Here is a 6,050-nt window from a genome sequence, read left to right on the forward strand (position 1 = left end):
TTTTTTTTTACCTGTGAAAGGTGTATATGTACAGTAGCAGCCACAATTTTCTTCGTGGAACCGAGGCTAGATTGCCAGAATTCATAAGGGGATGATATCTTGATTTTATGAATGGTTTTGAATTGTAGTGTTTTTAGGAATATTGATAAGAGGAATTAACCCTTTACCTGTGAAAGGTGTATATGTGCAGTAGTGACCAAAATTTTCTTAATGGACTAGATTGCCAGATTGTACAGGGGGTTGATATCTTGATTTAATAGATAGTTCTGAATTGTAGTATTTTTACGAATATTGATAAGAGGGATTAACCCTTTACCTGTGAAAAGTGTACATGTGTAGTGGCCTGAATTTTCTTCATTGTACCGAGGCTAGATTTCCAAAGGGGATAATTTCTTGATTTTATGGATGGTTTTGAATTGTAGTGTTTTTAGGAATATTGATAAGAGGAATTACCCCTTTACCTGCAAGAGTAAGTAGTAGCCAAAATTTTCTTCGTGGAACCTGGTACTAGGTCGACAAATTGCACAAGGAGGTAATTTCTTACCAGTGATTTCTTCATTTTACGAATGATTTCAGATTGTAGTATTTTTCTGACAAATTTTGTGAATATTGGTAAGAGGAATTAACCCTTTACCTGCAAAAAGTGCACACAACAGCATCCACAATTTTCTCCATCGAACCAGGAATTAGATTGCCAGATTGCACTAAGGCATACTTTCTTCCAAGTGATTTCTCCATTAACAACTACAAAACAACTCTTTAAACTCTCCATAAAATTTAATCTCCAACACTCGCCCTATCACTGACTCTACCTGCAATCCCCACGACTTTCTCACGAATGATATTTAAATAACAACTCATACAACACTCGTTCCAGCACCGAATCTATCTAACACTGACTCTCTCCCCAAAGAAAAACTCTTCCTTTGTTTCCATCTCTCCCACCACAGACTCAAGCTATTTCGGTGATTTTCCATTGAGAATAATGGGCCTCGTGCGTCGTCGAGGGTTTTCTCGCCGGGCCTCTATCCCCGCTTCCTCTTCTACAACTCTCGTCCTGCGCCTCTTAAAACTACGCAGCAAGAGTCCAAACACTTTTACGATACTACAATAAATACACACATTTCACTGGATAACTTTGCCAATACCACTTCGTACATTACACACGCGTCTCTTTATTTGTCCGAGCCACGGTGTAGCTAAAGGGTTAATCGTACACGGTACGGTACTTCTCGAATCGTCAAAGATGCGTTTCCTGTTTAAACACACCGGTCCACGTGTCACGTTTGTTTGCACTGTTGCGCAAAGCTGTAAATTCTGCCTACGTGATGGTATTTATCGTACGGTGTCTTCCGCTCTCTTTCCCGCCGGAGCGCGATTACACCTTTATGGTTTTGCAACGGGGACGGATCCTTTTTATCTCCTGGTTCGATTGGACAGGGGGGAGAGAGATCCACGCGTTTCGAGAACGATCCTTTCCTCTCCCGCCTTCTTCGCCTCTTCGAAATTCGCTTTATCGTCCTTTTCCCTCCGCGTGCGTATCTACGCTTATTTCACGCTCGGCGGAACATCGGGACCCGGAAAGAAAGCAGCTTGCTCACTCGATAAGAGGCGAGGAAATTCTTGGAAAACTCCATCCGGCGAGACTGTTCTTCTTATTCGGTAATTTTGAGTTGATAATGCGGCGGGTATGGGTTGGAATTTTGAGGGAGGGCTCGTGGAGAATATTCAACCCTTTAGCAGGGTGATATGTGTAACAGTAGTCCGTTGTTTTCTGTGTTTTAAGATATTTTATAGAAGAATTGGTTATTAAAATATCGATAATGTATATTATTATTAATTATTATTAATAATCGAAAATATAATTTGGATATAAGAAGTAACAGAAGAACCTTTTCACTGTGTTGCTGCATCTTCTAACTTACATACGTATGCGTCACCAAGCTGTTGAGACTAGAAGTTCCTTTTACAATTTTTTTAACTACGACGCACATTACCAAAAATTCTGAAAAACATTTGAGTTATCATAAAAATATAGAAAAATCTACATATATTACAATTTCAAAAGAAGTCGACATGTTTTTGTGTTTTTCATTTTTTACAACTAGGATTTGCAATGAAAAAATCAGAAAAAATTCCTTAACATACGTTTCCGTATTTAAAATACGTCGGATATTATTCAGAATGTTTGAGTACAGATGAAACAGTATACATATATGTTGACAGCGTTGATTCGTTTTCGAATTTTATACGTTTAAAATTTTCTGTGATAATTAATAATAATAAGATGTAATGTATAGTACGGGCCATTATATATAATAATTATTACACATTTTGTACACATAAAGAAATGCACAATTCTGGAATTGATCTTTGCAATATTTAATACGATGCACTCAAAGAATTGTTACAGAATTTTTTAAAATTTGTACCTTTCGTGTCAAAGCTAATTTAACTCTTTTGTGCGCATATGTCCCACTTGAACAAAAATTGATATCAATTTAGCATCCATTGGTGGTTATCCAATAATAATAAATTTCTAAGAAAACTGATTCTTCACGAAAGGGTTCAAGTCACTCCAACAAATTTTCAACAATAAATTCCTAAAAAAACTAATTGCCTACGAAAGGGTTAAAGTCACTCCAACAAACTTTCAATAATAAATTGCTAAAAAAACTAATCGCCCACGAAAGGGTTAAAGTCACTCTAACAAACTTTCAATAATAAATTGCTAAAAAAACTAATCGCCCACGAAAGGGTTCAAGTCACTCCAACAAACTTTCAACAATAAATTGCTAAAAAAACTAATCGCCCACGAAAGGGTTCAAGTCACTCTAACAAACTTTCAACAGTAAATTTCTAAAAAAATTAATTCCTCTCAAAAGGGTTAAAGTCACTCTAACAAACTTTCAATAATAAATTGCTAAAAAGACTAATCGCCTACGAAAGGGTTAAAGTCACTCCAACAAACTTTCAACAATAAATTGATAAAACAACTAATCGCCCACGAAAGGGTTCAAGTCACTCCAACAAACTTTGAACAATAAATTCCTAAAAAAAACTAATCGCCCGCGAAAGGGTTAAAGTCACTCTAACAAACTTTCAACAATAAATTGCTAAAAAAAACTAATCGCCCGCGAAAGGGTTAAAGTCACTCTAACAAACTTTCAACAATAAATTGCTAAAAAAACTAATCGCCTACGAAAGGGTTAAAGTCACTCTAACAAACTTTCAACAATAAATTGCTAAAAAAACTAATCGCCTACGAAAGGGTTAAAGTCACTCCAACAAACTTTCAATAATAAATTGCTAAAAAAACTAATTCCTCACGAAAGGGTTAAAGTCACTTCAACAAATTTTCAATATAAACTGTTAACAACTTTTTCTTTCATAAAAAAGCACAGAAACTGGAACGCTGAATTTCTGGAACGCAGAATTTTCCGCATCTCCAATCTCGTCTACTCGAAGCAAATTTTCATCAACCATAAAATGCAACGAGCATGCAGCATCAGTAGGTCAGCAGAATCCGCAATCCGGCGCGCGTTCGACGAGAAAAGCTCGCAGCAGCGGCGAGTCTCGAGAGCATCAGCAACGAGAAGAAACACATCCTCCCCCGCAGCTTCTTTTCTAATTAACGCGCGACAAGCGTCAAGCATTGACCTCTCTGTCTGGCGTTCTCGCGGAATAAAATATTCGACCACGCGTCCCGCGGCACAATGCAGGAAGTGCTCGGTAGCGAAGTCGCGTCCCGTTGCACAAAAGCCGCGATGTGCAACCGGTGCAGTTGCACTCCCTCCCTCCCTCGCCCTTCTCTCTTATCGCTCTCTTTGGCCCTCGAGCTGCGAAACAGAGAGATGCGCCCCAGCGGCGCGTTTCTCCCGCTAATGAATTCCTCTTTATGCCAGCGAGTAATTGGTACCTCGCATTATTCTCAATCAGCGAGACTGTCCCCGCGTCGTGGAAAGAAGCGAGGGAGCGAACGGATGGGAAGAATCGAAGGAGAGGGTTGAAGGGACACGCGAAGGATCGCGGCGACAAAGGGAGATGCTGAAACGCGGAGGTAAGAGGGACAGCCGAGGAATCGTACGGAGATGTCGAGAGAGAAGGAGTGAGTTAGAGTGAGAGAGGAACACAGTAAGGGTGTAAAAGAGAGAGAAAATGGGAGTCAGAGGTAAGAGAGAAAATGGAGAATCACGCGGAGAAGACGGGAGAGAGTGAGAGCAGCAGAAATAAAGAGAGAGAGAGTCAAAGAGAGAGAGAAAGAGTGAAACACAGTGAGAGTGTAAAAGAGAGAGAAAATGGGAGTCAGAGGTAAGAGAGAAAATGGAGAATCACGCGGAGAAGTCGGGAGAGAGTGAGAGCAACAGAAATAAAGAGAGAGAGAGAGTCAAAGAGAGAGAGAAAGAGTGAAACACAGTGAGAGTGTAAAAGAGAGAGAAAATGGGAGTCAGAGGTAAGAGAGAAAATGGAGAATCACGCGGAGAAGACGGGAGAGAGTGAGAGCAGCAGAAATAAAGGGAGAGAGAGTCAAAGAGAGAGAGAAAGAGTGAAACACAGTGAGAGTGTAAAAGAGAGAGAAAATGGGAGTCAGAGGTAAGAGAGAAAATGGAGAATCACGCGGAGAAGTCGGGAGAGGGAGAGAGACAAATAGAAATAGCGCGGGAGCGCAAGAGTGAGAGGAAGGGAGAAAGAAAGAAAGAAACACAGGGAGAGTGTAAAAGAAAGAGAAACTGGGTGTCAGCGACAAAAGAGAGAAATGAGGAATCACGCGGAGAAGTCGAGAGAGAGCAAGAGAGAGAAACACAGCGAGGGTGTAAAAAAGAGAGAAAACAGGAGTCATTGGTAAGAGAGAAAATGAGGAATCACGCGAACAAGTCAAGAGTGAGCGAGGGAAACAGAAACAGAGCGAGAGAGAGAGAGAGTCAAAGAAAGAGACAAAGGTAAAAGGGAAAAATGAGGAATCACGCGGAGAAGTCGAGAGAGAGAGAGTGGATTTCGAGAGAAACAGAGGAGGAGAGAGAAAAGGCGCGTGGCAACTACGAGGGGCGAAAGGTAGAGGAGATAAGAGAGAAAGTGGAGGAGAAAGAACGCGGGAAAACCGCAGCGAAAAGTGCATCAACGGAGAGAGGAAGGAGGTTCGCTGATTTACGAGCAGCAGTTGCTAGGAGGGCATTAATATTCGTGACGGAATATTAAACCGCGAGCGTCAATGGGCAGAGCTTCAAAGGGATTTTCCTGCCACGCAGGGAAAAGGGATGGAGATAGGAGGGAAGGGATATAGGGAGGAGAGACAGATCGACGTTCCTGCAAGATTATGAGATTCTCGTTAAGTGTCACGTGTAAAGAGTTCTTTCATACGCGGCCTCGACCCCGCTTCTATCCTCGTTCGTTCTCCTCGTGGAGGAGGAGGAGGAGGAGGAGGATGTGGTCGTTTATAAAATATAAATCGTCGTGTAAAGAGAGGATTTATGGAATATGCGGGGCTTTTTAAAATGCGAAATTTTGTTCGAGTGTCGGGGATCTTTTCCTGCTTCACCGTCCAATATCCTGGATATTTATTCGACAATTCGATTGTTTCGATACTTTACTAGCCGAAATATAATTTCGTTCGAACTGCGCGGGGCTGGAATTAATCGAAACATTTTTCGCCGCTCCTACTCTTCACTCCGTTTTTATTGCGCGTTACGCGATATTGCGCTTTTTATTACCGTTTCTTTTCAACAGCCAAAATAATTTCGCCTGAAATCTGTTCGATTCGATGACTAAGGTAATGACTGAAATTAAAAAGAGAACCTCAATTCGTGAAAAAATAATATTACACATCGTTCAGTATGAACGTTTAATCAGAATCGATAGAATCTTTACCTGTAAAAGAGCGAATTGATCCCGGTGCAAAGTAAAATAAAACCGAGGAGAAAACAAAGTAAGATATCACCGTGCATTACACTCCGCTGGTTTGATCCATTAATACTTATTAACTGGCTAGCACCGTCTAACGGAAGAACGTTTCCCAGGCAGGAAAAGAAAACCATTCGCTAAATATGAATTTA

This window comes from Habropoda laboriosa, unplaced genomic scaffold (genome assembly GCF_001263275.1).
Source record: "Habropoda laboriosa isolate 0110345459 unplaced genomic scaffold, ASM126327v1 scaffold309, whole genome shotgun sequence".
NCBI classification, from domain to species: domain Eukaryota; kingdom Metazoa; phylum Arthropoda; class Insecta; order Hymenoptera; family Apidae; genus Habropoda; species Habropoda laboriosa.